The sequence below is a fragment of the Nerophis lumbriciformis genome, linkage group LG03, assembly GCF_033978685.3.
Source record: "Nerophis lumbriciformis linkage group LG03, RoL_Nlum_v2.1, whole genome shotgun sequence".
Lineage (NCBI taxonomy): Eukaryota > Metazoa > Chordata > Actinopteri > Syngnathiformes > Syngnathidae > Nerophis > Nerophis lumbriciformis.
The window spans coordinates 68,747,501-68,762,500 of record NC_084550.2 but is presented as its reverse complement, the minus strand read 5'-3'; the positions used below and the strand labels follow the sequence as shown (position 1 = coordinate 68,762,500).

At 38.7% G+C, this 15,000-nt stretch overlaps 1 protein-coding gene across 1 annotated transcript in view; it reads right to left on the bottom strand.

Annotated features, from left to right (window-relative positions):
- LOC133589290 (SPRY domain-containing SOCS box protein 4-like) overlaps positions 1-12,941 on the bottom strand; it is a 272,903-nt gene extending 259,962 nt beyond the window's left edge. Inside the window, exon 1 of the mRNA XM_061941896.2 lies at positions 12,767-12,941. The gene's annotated coding sequence lies outside the window, so the exon portion shown is untranslated. The remainder of the gene's footprint in view (positions 1-12,766) is intronic.
- Between the last annotated feature and the right edge of the window lie 2,059 nt (positions 12,942-15,000).

The window sequence follows — 15,000 nt, the reverse complement described above, 5'->3', positions numbered from 1 at the left end:
TTCATATATTAGCCACACCGGTATATAAGCCACACCCACTAAAATCTAGAAGGAAAAAAGATGTTTTCATTTATTAGCCACACCGGTATATAAGCCACACCCACTAAATTCTAGAAGGAAAAAATATTTTTTTCATATATTAGTCGCACCGGACTATAAGCCACACCCACTAAATTCTAGAAAAAAATTAAAAATAATATTAATCGCACCAGACTATAAGCCACACCCACTAAAATTTAGAAGGAAAAAAGATGTTTTCATTTATTAGCCACACCGGTATATAAGCCACACCCACTAAATTCTAGAAGGAAAAAATATTTTTTTCATATATTAGTCGCAACGGACTATAAGCCACACCCACTAAATTCTAGAAAAAAATTAAAAATAATATTAATCGCACCAGACTATAAGCCACACCGGTATATAAGCCACACCCACTAAAATTTAGAAGGAAAAAAGATGTTTTCATTTATTAGCCACACCGGTATATAAGCCACACCCACTAAATTCTAGAAGGAAAAAATATTTTTTTCATATATTAGTCGCACCGGACTATAAGCCACACCCACTAAATTCTAGAAAAAAATTAAAAATAATATTAATCGCACCGGTATATAAGCCACACCCACTAAAATTTAGAAGGAAAAAATATGTTTGCTGCAACAACTAATCGATTATCAAAATAGTTGGCGATTAATTTAGTCATCGATTCGTTGGAACTATGCTATGCGCATGCGGAGGCTTTTTTTTGTTTTGTTTTTTGTTTGTTTTATAAACCTTTATAAACCTGCAACATTTACAAACAGCTGAGAAACAATAATCAAAATAAGTACAAAAACAGTACAAAACAGCGCCAGGGCGGCGCCGAGGCTACGTCTCATGAGGTGGAGGTAAGCTAGCCAATCATGTGTCATGTGCAGCTCACGTGACAACGCCGTCTCCTTTGCGGAAACAAGGAAGGAAAACAGTACGGATCGTTTAGCGGAGAAACATCTTGAGGCTATTGCTTCAATGGAGAAAAGTGTACGACCTAAGTCGTCAAAAGTGTGGGAACACTTCACTTTAAAGACTTCAAAGAAGAGCGTTTCCTGCAAAATGGCATGGAAGTACAACATTGCTTCAGGAGCAGCTGAAAAGGAAACATGTTGCAGCCATGGATGAAGGGAAGAACTCACAGTACGTAACTTTTTAAGTCCATAGTGGCAACAGGCGTTCATGAGTTCAGCTTTTTTGTGAGTAACGTTAAAGGGGAACATTATCACAATTTCAGAAGGGTTAAAACCATTAAAAATCAGTTCCCGGTGGCTTATTTTATTTTTCGAAGTTTTTTTCTAAATTTTACCCATCACGCAATATCCCTAAAAAAAGCTTCAAAGTGCCTGATTTTAACCATCGTTATATACACCCGTCCATTTTCCTGTGACGTCACATAGTGATGCCAACACAAACAAACATGGCGGAAAGAACAGCAAGCTATAGCGACATTAGCTCGGATTCAGACTCGGATTTCAGCGGCTTAAGCGATTCAACAGATTACGCATGTATTGAAACGGATGGTGGTAGTGTGGAGGCAGGTAGCGAAAATGAAATTGAAGAAGAAACTGAAGCTATTGAGCCATATCGGTTTGAACCGTATGCAAGCGAAACCGACGAAAACGACACGACAGCCAGCGACACGGGAGAAAGCGAGGACGAATTCGGCGATCGCCTTCTAACCAACAATTGGTATGTGTTTGTTTGGCATTAAAGGAAACTAACAACTATGAACTAGGTTTACAGCATATGAAATACATTTGGCAACAACATGCACTTTGAGAGTGCAGACAGCCCATTTCAGGCGCGCTAAGAACATATATTTTTCCACGATTTCAGCACTCAGGTTAACCATACCTAAATAGACACAAAATACTGCAAATACTACCGAATGTACTCGAATGATTGAAAAAAATGAATGTTTTTAAGCTAAATTATTGGTAAACACAGTTTATGTATAATAATTTACGTAAAACCGCGAGTAATGAATAAAGTTTTCATCCATCCATCCATCCATCTTCTTCCGCTTATCCGAGGTCGGGTCGCGGGGGCAGCAGCCTAAGCAGGGAAGCCCAGACTTCCCTCTCCCCAGCCACTTCGTCCAGCTCTTCCTGTGGGACCCCGAGGCGTTCCCAGGCCAGCCGGGAGACATAGTCTTCCCAACGTGTCCTGGGTCTTCTCCGTGGCCTCCTACCGGTCGGACGTACCCTAAACACCTCCCTAGGGAGGCGTTCGGGTGGCATCCTGACCAGATGCCCGAACCACCTCATCTGGCTCCTCTCCATGTGGAGGAGCAGCGGCTTTACTTTGAGCTCCCCCCGGATGGCAGAGCTTCTCACCCTATCTCTAAGGGAGAGACCCGCCACCCGGCGGAGGAAACTCATTTCGGCCGCTTGTACCCGTGATCTTGTCCTTTTGGTCATAACCCAAAGCTCATGACCATAGGTGAGGATGGGAACGTAGATCAACTGGTAAATTGAGAGCTTTGCCTTCCGGCTCAGCTCCTTCTTCACCACAACGGATCGATACAGCGTCCGCATTACTGAAGACGCCGCACCGATCCGCCTGTCGATCTCACGATCCACTCTTCCCTCACTCGTGAACAAGACTCCGAGGTACTTGAACTCCTCCACTTGGGGCAAGATCTCCTCCCCAACCCGGAGATGGCACTCCACCTTTTTCCGGGCGAGAACCATGGACTCGGACTTGGAGGTGCTGATTCTCATCCCAGTCGCTTCACACTCGGCTGCGAACCGATCCAGTGAGAGCTGAAGATCCTGGCCAGATGAAGCCATCAGGACCACATCATCTGCAAAAAGCAGAGACCTAATCCTGCAGCCACCAAACCGGATCCCCTCAACGCCTTGACTGCGCCTAGAAATTCTGTCCATAAAAGTTATGAACAGAATCGGTGACAAAGGGCAGCCTTGGCGGAGTCCAACCCTCACTGGAAACGTGTCCGACTTACTACCGGCAATGCGGACCAAGCTCTGGCACTGATCATACAGGGAGCGGACCGCCACAATCAGACAGTCCGATACCCCATACTCTCTGAGCACTCCCCACAGGACCTCCCGAGGGACACGGTCGAATGCCTTCTCAAAGTCCACAAAACTCCCATGCACCCTCAAGGACCCTGCCGAGAGTATAGAGCTGGTCCACAGTTCCACGACCAGGACGAAAACCACACTGTTCCTCCTGAATCCGAGGTTCGACTATCCGGCGTAGCCTCCTCTCCAGTACACCTGAATAGACCTTACCGGGAAGGCTGAGGAGTTTTCATCAATTAATATATTCTGTAGACATACCCTCATCCGCTCTCTTTTCCTGAAAGCTGATCTGTCCAGTTTTGGAGTTGATGTCAGCATGTGCTTTGAGTGTCGCAGGATATCCACACATTCTTGCCATCTCTGTCGTAGCATAGTTTTTGTCGGTAAAGTGTGTTCGTCGGCTTTCCCCACACCCTCGTATTTTGAAAAAAATGTCGTCCAATTTCTTGCCATTTTCGCATCTTTGGGCCACTGGTGCAACTTGAATTCGTCCCTGTTCGTGTTGTTACACCCTCCGACAACACACCGACGAAAGTGAGAAAATGGCGGATTGCTTCCCGATGTGACGTCACGTGTGAATAATAGAAAGGCGTTTAATTCGCCAAAATTCACCCATTTAGAGTTCGGAAATCGGTTAAAAAAATATATGATCTTTTTTCTGCAACATCAAGGTATATATTGACGCTTACATAGGTCTGGTGATAATGTTCCCCTTTAACGTTATGGCTGATCATGTGTCTCCGGCACATTTGACTCCGTTTTGAGAGAGAAAACGTTACCAATTTCGAAGTAAACGTAACGGACAGAAATATCTCAGGTTGGTTTCATAATGGATCAATGTAGCCGGGCCCGATAAAGCTATATAAATATATTTAGATTTGAGTGACGCTTTAGTATAACTAAACGCTATGAAGGTGCTGGAATATGTCATGCTATTATTCAGAGGCAGCCTAAAATGAATCCTTTATTATTCACAACAGAAACGTGTACAATAGAGATGCGCGGTTTGCGGACACAACCGCGGATTATCCGCGGGTCGGGCGGTTGAAATTAAAAAAAAAAAAGATTTTATCCGCGGGTCGGGTCGGGCGGTTGAAATTAAAAAAAATTAGATTTTAAATAGATTCAGGCGGGTGGCAGTTAAACCAATTGGGAAATATATACACATAGTTAAATGTTGTTACCCACATACGAAAAACGAGCAGGCACCTGCAGCATATGCCACAACAGAAGAAAAAAAAGAAAAAGAGATGGACACTTTTACGGAGCGGAGAAGGGACGCCTCGCCGGGGTCCGGGACCGAGGCCCCTTCCCCCGAGAGGGCCCCACCGGGAGCCGTAGCTGAGGTGATCCGCGAGAAGGGCCCGACGCACGTCCAGGGTCACCACCGCGCCCACCGCACCGACACCCCGCCTCGTCCGCCTTCGCCGCGGCCGGCGTCACGCGCAGCAGGTAAGCAGCTTACCTGCCCGCCACCCCCGTGGCCGGGGGCTCGTAACAGGGGTCACTCCGCGCGCTCCGCCCGCGCAGCTTACCTGCCCGCCACCCCCGTTGCCGGGGGCGCGTAACAGGGGTCACTCCGCGCGCAGTGCACTCACGAAAGGGGTGGGGCTCACCCTGGTGAGCCGAGTGGGCCACTTTTAGTAAGCAGAACTGGCGCTGCGGGATGAACCGAACGCCGGGTTAAGGCGCCCGATGCCGACGCTCATCAGACCCCAGAAAAGGTGTTGGTTGATATAGACAGCAGGACGGTGGCCATGGAAGTCGGAACCCGCTAAGGAGTGTGTAACAACCCACCTGCCGAATCAACTAGCCCTGAAAATGGATGGGTGCGCTCAGCGCGGCTCCCAGATGATTGCGCACTGGTGTGCGTCTGGGCCGTGACAGCGTGGCACGCATTGAATGTCTCTGCTTTATTGGATCAGTCTCCTTTCTTTAACAGGCAAAAGCTTTATAACCTCACTAATGCCTTGCATCGTCTATATTAGACATATAACAACGGGCGGGTGCGGTTTTGAGTAAATGTTAGTTCGGGTGGATGCGGATGGTTGATGACTTTTGTGATGCGGTTGCGGATGAAATAATTGCCTATCCGCGCATCTCTAGTGTACAATATCTGATCAGTTCTGATCTGATGAGTTACATTTCTGTGTTATTATTGCTGTATGCTGCACCACCAATGTCCATAACATGGTGCCAGTATGCTGTTTTTTTTCAATAAAATACTGGAAAGGATAGAAACGTAGTTTGTCTCTTTTATCCGATCATTAATCGATTAATCGAATAATAATCGACAGATTAATCGATTATCAAATTAATCGTTAGTTGCAGCCCTAGTGTATAGTACAGTATATACATACACACAGTACAGTATATACAGTATAGTACCAGTACAGTATATATATACGGTGTATATATCCACAGTAGTGTGGAAAAGGGTGTGGCTGCAGGCAGAGTGGGGACAGAGTGGAGGTTGTGGCGAGTGTAGTAAGCGACTCGAGCGAGTGTGCAGACAGATAAACGACTCCTTGTCACAATTACAACACTCCTCCTCCATCTTTCAGTCCTCCATCCCCCTCCATCACGACAGCTTATCCATCAAGCACAAGTCACCCCTACCCCGACCCATGATGCACCTTTACGGGCAATCTCCTGCTTCTGCTCTCAAATTGAATCTGATTCTCACATTTTATCCACTTGTTCCTAATCTCCTTTGCACTCTTCTCCCCCCCTTGCCTCTTCCCATCTGCACTCAGGCCTTCACGCCTCTCGTCTGGCGGAGAAAGCGGAGTAAATGTCAAGTCGGCCGCAGAGAGAACGGATCACTCCTTGGAATTTGTATTGGCAGAGGGCGTTCCCTTTGGCTAAACCCCGCCCCTTCCTTCTTTACGTAGGCTTCTCTGACCAAAATGATGCAGCACAAACCTTTTGAAATAGTTTTTTTTACTAGAAAACGAATTAAAGTAATGCAACATATTGTAGCCCCCAGAAGAAATCACAAATTCCGACGCTATTTTTAACTTTTATTACCAATCTTATGATAACAAACGGCACAATTCCAACAGGTTTTACCTCCCGTGCAAACACTGTCCTTTCCTAAGTCCGCGCTTTCCCACTGGACACACAACAACACTTCCTTATTCTCCACCAATCACCTTTCAGGCACGGACGGTGTGTTTGCAAACGTGGGAAAAACTAACATCAAATCCAAACTACACGATCATAAAACATTAACATTAGCTGGTCGTTTCAGTATGAATTGATATATGTAGTCTATTATTTAGACTTTATTGATCCACAAGGAAATTGTTCCACACAGTAGCTCAGTTACAAAGGATGGAAAGGGTAAGGATGGAAAGGATAATGCACACAAAGACACAAAAAGGTAGAAAGTAGACAAAATTTACGCACTATTGACAAGTGACGTACCGAAAACTTGACCACGGGCAAAAACAAAAGGTATAAAGTAGACAAAATGTACGCACTATTGACAAGTGACGTACCGAAAACTTGACCACGGGCAAAAACAAAAGGTATAAAGTAGACAAAATGTACGCACTATTGACAAGTGACATACCGAAAACTTGACCACGGAAAAAAAAAGACTTTGATTACTGAAAACCACACTGCCGAAACCGGAAGTAAACAAAACGCACACCATTGTCTGGAGCGTTGTCAGCATGTCTGTGATGTGGATGTAATGTTTACCGTATTTTTCGGACTATAAGTCGCAGTTTTTTTTCAGAGTTTGGCCGGGCTCCAGTGCGACTTATATATATATGTTTTTTTCCTTCTTTATTATGCATTTTCGGCAGGTGCAACTTATACTCCGGTGCGACTTATACTCCGAAAAATACGGTGTATATATATTGCAGGTATACCAGCGGACAGCCATCTCACAGAGTACCTTGTACAAAAAAAACAGCATAAATTGAAAATATGGCAAAAAGAGGGTAAAAACAAAAGGTAGAAAGTAGACAAAATGTACGCACTATTGACAAGTGACGTACCGAAAACTTGACCACGGGCAAAAACAAAAGGTATAAAGTAGACAAAATGTACGCACTATTGACAAGTGACGTACCGAAAACTTGACCACGGAAAAAAAGACTTTGATTACTGAAAACCACACTGCCGAAACCGGAAGTAAACAAAACGCACACCATTGTCTGGAGCGTTGTCAGCATGTCTGTGATGTGGATGTAATGTTTACCGTATTTATCGGACTATAAGTCGCAGTTTTTTTCAGAGTTTGGCCGGGCTCCAGTGCGACTTATATATATGTTTTTTTCCTTCTTTATTATGCATTTTCGCCAGGTGCAACTTATACTCCGGTGCGACTTATACTCCAAAAAATACGGTGTATATATATTGCAGGTATACCCGCGGACAGCCATCTCACAAAGTACCTTGTACAAAAAAAACAGCATAAATTGAAAATATGGCAAAAAGAGGGCAAAAACAAAAGGTAGAAAGTAGACAAAATGTACGCACTATTGACAAGTGACGTACCGAAAACTTGACCACGGGCAAAAACAAAAGGTATAAAGTGGACAAAATGTACGCACTATTGACAAGTGACGTACCGAAAACTTGACCACGGAAAAAAAGACTTTGATTACTGAAAACCACACTGCCGAAACCGGAAGTAAACAAAACGCACACCATTGTCTGGAGCGTTGTCAGCATGTCTGTGATGTGGATGTAATATTTACCGGATTTTTCAGACTATAAGTCGCAGTTTTTTTCAGAGTTTGGCCGGGCTCCAGTGCGACTTATATATATGTTTTTTTCCTTCTTTATTATGCATTTTCGGCAGGTGCAACTTATACTCCGGTGCGACTTATACTCCGAAAAATGCGGTATATATATATATATTGCAGGTATACCCGCGGACAGCCATCTCACAAAGTACCTTGTACAAAAAAAACAGCATAAATTGAAAATATGGCAAAAAGAGGGCAAAAACAAAAAGGTAGAAAGTAGACAAAATGTACGCACTATTGACAAGTGACGTACCAAAAACTTGACCACGGGCAAAAACAAAAGGTATAAAGTAGACAAAATGTACGCACTATTGACAAGTGACATACCGAAAACTTGACCACGGAAAAAAAGACTTTGATTACTGAAAACCACACTGCCGAAACCGGAAGTAAACAAAACGCACACCATTGTCTGGAGCGTTGTCAGCATGTCTGTGATGTGGATGTAATGTTTACCGTATTTTTCGGACTATAAGTCGCAGTTTTTTTCAGAGTTTGGCCAGGCTCCAGTGCGACTTATATATATATGTTTTTTTCCTTCTTTATTATGCATTTTCGGCAGGTGCAACTTATACTCCGGTGCGACTTATACTCCGAAAAATACGGTGTATATATATTGCAGGTACACCCGCGGACAGCCATCTCACAAAGTACCTTGTACAAAAAAAACAGCATAAATTGAAAATATGGCAAAAAGAGGGCAAAAATATATGCTAATACTAATTAATAAAAAACAGATTTGTTTTAAATGTATGTATATATTGTTTTTAGCCTTTCTAAAGAAAATCCTATCCTCATAGCAAAATATGAAAATTACTCAAAGGCGTAAATACTTTGATTATTGAAAACCACACTGCCAAAACCGGAAGTAAACAAAACGCACACCATTGTCTGGAGCGTTGTCAGCATGTCTGTGATGTGGATGTAATGTTTAAATAATTGCAGGTATACCCGCGGACAGCCATCTACAAAATGTGCAAATATTAAGAGAAGAAGAGAAAGTGAAACTGGAGCAACAGTGCCAAGCAAGAGTGACGTCAGCGGCATGGAGGGACAGGTGTAGAGTCTCTAAACACGAGTACATTCTATAATAACACCAGAAGAAGATGCTACATTTATTTCTAGTTTATTTTATTTTATTTTATTAAAAAGTCATTAAAAGTCTGTAAACACTTGAAAAAAATCTCACAAAGTACCTTGTACAAAAAAACAGCATAAATTGAAAATATGGCAAAACGATAAAAAAATATATGCTAATACTAATTAATAAAAAAAATAGATTTGTTTTAAACGTATGTATACATTGTTTTTAGCCTTTCTAAAGAAGATCCTATCCTCGTAGCAAAATATGCAAATTTACTCAAAGGCGTAAATACTTCGATTACTTAAAACCACACTGCCAAAACCGGAAGTAAACAAAACGCACACCATTGTCTGGAGCGTTGTCAGCATGTCTGTGATGTGGATGTAATGTTTAAATAATTGCAGGTATACCCGCGGACAGCCATCTACAAAATGTGCAAATATTAAGAGAAGAAGAGAAAGTGAAACTGGAGCAACAGTGCCAAGCAAGAGTGACGTCAGCGGCATGGAGGGACAGATGTAGAGTCTCTAAACACGAGTACATTCTATAATAACACCAGAAGAAGATGCTACATTTATTTCTAGTTTTTTTTGTTTTTTTTAATTAAAAAGTCATTAAAAGTCTGTAAACACTTGAAATAAATCTCACAGAGTACCTTGTACAAAAAAACTGCATAAATTGAAAATATGGCAAAACGATGAAAAAAGATATGCTAATACTAATTAATAAAAAACAGATTTGTTTTAAACGTATGTATATATTGTCTTTAGCCTTTCTAAAGAAGATCCTATCCTCATAGCAAAATATGCAAATTACTCAAAGGCGTAATTGTGGCCACGCCCATAAACACGTTTGTAAAAAAAGGATTGAAAATAGAAAAAATAATTTTTTGTTTTAGTATGTTCTTTGTTTGAGGACAAACATGACACAAACCTTCCCAATTGTTAGCAAGCCCACTGTTTAATATGTTTGTGTGTATGCTTCACTGATGACACTATTTGGAGAACATCGTTTTGTCCTACTAATTTCGGCGGTTCTTGAACTCACCATAGTGTGGACTGTGACGCAACAGTTTGTTTACATGTCAAATCTTCCACTCCTTCTTTGTCTCATTTTGTCCACCAAACGTTTTATACTGTGCATGAATGCACAAAGGTGAACTTTGTAGATGGTATTGAGTTGTTGTAGTGCGAATCAGGCATATTTGGTCCCTGCATGACTGCAAGCTAACCAATGCTAACATGCTATTTAGGCTGTATGTACATATTGCATCATTATGCCTCATTTGTAGCTATAGTTGAGTTAATCTAATATCATTTACTTATGACCTCTGTGTATTTCATTTATATTTTACATTTATATTATATATGTATATATATCATGACACTTTATCTGTATGTAATATTGACTGCATTTCTGATAGTTGTTTGTAAGCCATGTTGTTCCAGACCACAGCAAACGTTACCTAGCTTGCTGAAGATTGTAATAAATCTATTAAAAGAAGTTTCCTTTAACTTGGACACACACATCTATACCTTTGGCCATTAAAAGCCAGTCATTTCCAGGAGTTATCTCCCCTTCTGAGAAGTTTTACGAATGGTTTCTAATGTCGTAAAAATGTGTAGAATAAATATAAAATTTCAACATTTCTGTCAACAAAGATTTGCGACAGATAGTCATTTTGATAGTAGGCTGATATAGCTAATATGGACACTTACATCATGTGTTGTCTTCATTATAACACTTTTAAAGTCATTTTGATAGTAGGCTAATATAGACACGTCATGTGTTGTCTTCATTATAACACTTATATAAGACTTTTAAAGTCATTTTGATAGTAGGCTAATATAGCTAATATAGACACTTACGTCATGTGTTGTCTTCATTATAACACGTGTATACGGCTTTTCATTTTTTGCGGCTTTAAACAGATTTATTTTTTGTATTTTTGGTCCTATATGGCTCTTTCAACGTTTTGGATTGCCGCCCCTCGATCTAGCGGTACGCCAAAGAATCACTTTGTTAAAGTACAGTGTTTTTATTTTCCTATGGATGTTACCGCTCAGACTGTGTGTAATGTTACAGTGGTCATAAAATGTTAAATATACTTGTTAAATAAAACCTCCGCCTTGTTTTTATTGGATACTTAGGCCTACTATGCTACTGCATTTTAATGTGGGTCATTATGGCGAGAAACATTACGGTGTTTTCTGAGGCGGTACTTGGTGAGAAAAGCTTGCGAACCACTGCCTGAAAATGCTTAATTTAGGCCAAAATCATGTTGAATATGTTTAAAATAAAATAAAAAAACTGAAAAATCATGATGTAGTTTTGTATTTTTTTGTATTTGGACAACATAGTGAGTTAGCCTATTGTGTTGTTGAACTAATTTGAACTGGAACATGTAGACAGTAAAACTTATATCTACGTTATGCTTTGCACTAAAAGGCTGTCATTTCCCAGTTTATTATGGTTCAACTTTCCATCGCCGCCTTGTTTTTAATGGATACTTAGGCCTACTATGCTACTGCATTTTAATGTGGGTCATTATGGCGAGAAACATTAAGGTGTTTTCTGAGGCGGTACTTGGCGAGAAAAGTTTGCAAACCACTGCTTGAAAATGCTTAATTTAGGCCAAAATCAGTATTCGATCAATTGAATATGAGGGCCAGCATGGACGAATAGAACAGACAAGTCATTGTAATGTCTGCTCGCGGAAAACAAACATCCTGATCTACGATTTGACTCCCTCGAACGGCCTTCGGCGCTGTGAACAACAGGAACAGGCTGTTCTGAAAACACCCCCGAGGACACCTCAATGATGGACGCTTTTGACCTCCCTCCCTCCTCAACGACACATGGAGTCGAACTTTTGCTTGCATGCAGAACGGTCCAAGCCTATGAACATTACATCATCACACCCAAGACAATGGGCATATACACACACACACACACACACACACACACACACACACTCTGCCCCCACCCCACGCCTTCCCTACTGCTTGTTTCCCCTCGGTGTGATGGACGGCTGGCAGCGCTTCATAGCAGCAGTTGACCTCCTGGGCCCCAACACCCCGCCCCTCCGTTGCGAGTTGTTGTGATTAAATGTAACGTGTTTATGTGTGCATTGCATGGAGTTTTTTTCCCACTCCAGACTAGGCCCCCTTAGGAGCACAGTCTAGATTGTATTTTTTTTTTTAACTCATCTTCTTCCCCAGCGTTTCACCTTTTTCTTATCTTTTACGGGGCGCCTTTGGCGATCCATCCCTGTACACTGTTTGTTTGTCTAATCTTGAACGGGTTTGTGCTGAAAACATAGTTTTGTTGTACTTGTGCAATGAAAATAAAGTCCTATCCTATGTAGAATATGTTTAAAATAAAACAAAAACTGAAAAATCATGATTTAGTTGTTTTTTGTTGTATTTGAACAGCATAGTGAGTTGTGTCGTTTAACTTATTTGAACAGGTGGCTAAAAGGCTCATATTGAAAAATGCACAAAAACAAACCGGCATGTAGACAGTAAAGTTTAAAACTTTACACTAAAATGCTGTCATTTCCCAGTTTAATATGATTCAACTTTCCATCTGGCTACACAGTGACGTCACAGTGACGTCACAGGAGCGTTTACATGGCATCAGTAAAAAACGAGGCACATTGTGCTTGTATTAAAAAAAACGGACATTTAATATGAAAAATGTATGTTGACGTCAGAAACTGCACATAAAAAGTTTGACTTTAAATTAAAAAAAAGCCTTAAATACGTCACGGAAGTGGCGGAAACACAAACAAGCACACGTTGTGTAGCATGTCAACACAAACAAACACTTACCCGCGCGGAAAGTCAACTCCTCGCCAAACGTTCCCCTTTTTATCCCGACGGTTGGGCAACACTTTAGGGCGAAACGATGCTTCTCCTCTGGTGAAATGTATTCCAGCGATGTGGCGATGAAGAAGCGGAGTGTTTCTTTGTCGCGGGTAAAAAAAGGTAGCTCGCTTGAAGTCAAGAGCAGTGGCGCCCCGATGCCGTGTGTCCATTATCGCAGCACGGAGCGCGCTGATTGGCTACTTAGGCCGCGTATGCTGTCGTGCTATTGGTTAAGGTGGGGATGGGGTGTTCAAGGGCTGCTTGTAAAGTCAGACAAATGCCATACTTGATCTATTTCGTTCATCAGACCACTCTGGTTGTTTTCATCTTCAGTATCATTTTATAAATTTACAAAGTGAAAAATCCTAACAGTTCTTGAACTTAATAAAATGATGACTCTTTTAGTATCAGCCTGATGAATCTATCTTAAAAGTTAAGTCTGGTCTGGACGCTTCCTCTAATAAGCCCTTTATATTTTCTTATTAAATTATATATATATATATATATATATATATATATATATATATATATATATATATATGTATATATGTATATATATATATATATATATATATATATATATATATAATATATATATATATATATATATAATTATTTTAATTTTACATATATATATATATATATATATAACATTATTTAAATTGCATATGTATATATATATATATATATATATACACATATATATAATTATTTAAATTTTATACATATATATTTATTTAAATTTTATTTTATATATGTATGTATAAAATCATTTTTATTTTATATATATATAATTTTTATTTTTTATACATACTGTATATAAATACATAACATTTCAAATAATTATATATATACATATATTTATGTATGTGTGGGAAAAAAAATCACAAGACTACTTCAGATGAAGTAGTCTTGTGATTTTTTTTCCCACACATACATATATTGCGCTCTACTACGGTATCGAGCACTATTTTTTGGATAACCTTATTAAGACATATATATATATATTTATATATATATAATTATTTTTACTATATATATATATATATATATATATATATATATATATATATATATATATGATTTTAATTTTACATATATATAACATTATTTAAATTGCATATATATATACATATAATTATTTAAATTTTATACATATATATATATTTATTTATTTAAATTTTATTTTATATATGTATAAAATCATTATTTTATATATTATTTTTATTTTTTATACATACTGTATATAAATACATAACATTTCAAATAATTATATATATATATATATATATCTATATATATATATATAATTATTTTTACTATATATATATATATGTATACACATGTGCATGTATATATATATATATATATATATATATATATAAAACCATTTTTATTATATATATATAAATGTATATATACAATTATTTATATTGTGTATATATATATATACAATTTCTAATAATCATATATATATATATATATATATATATATATATATATATAAATTATTTTAAATTGTATATATATATATATATATATATATATATATATAATTATTTTTACTTTTTTTTTTAATATATATATATATATATATATATATATATATATATATATATATATATATATATATATATATATATATATATAATTAATTTTCGGCTTTGTACCGAGGATGTCGTTGTGGCTTGTGCAGCCCTTTGAGACACTTGTGATTTAGGGCTATATAAATAAACATTGATTGATTGATTGATAATTAAAATTGTATATACACTATGTATTTATATATATATATAATTATTTTATGTATATATATTTATATATAATTTTAGAAAATTATATAATTATTATTAAATTACTATCTGAGATTTGAACTCACTTTAGTTGGTGCTTGTTTTATTGGATGTGATATGGCTCCCTCTATCGGTGGTACTTGGTAAGTAAAATACATTTGAGCAACGTTAAACAAGGTGCTATGCCTCCCTCTACCGGTGGTACTTGGTAAGTAAAATACATGTTTAAGCAACACGTTAAACGTTCAATAATACAATTATATTCACTGCATCATTTTCATTTTTAGTTACAATCGTTTTATTTACTTCTGTTTGCAATAACAAATAAAAAACAGTGATTGAGCTGGCAAAAAAAAACAAAAAAAACAATACTTTTCAGCTTCTGTCCAGACTTAACAATGAAAG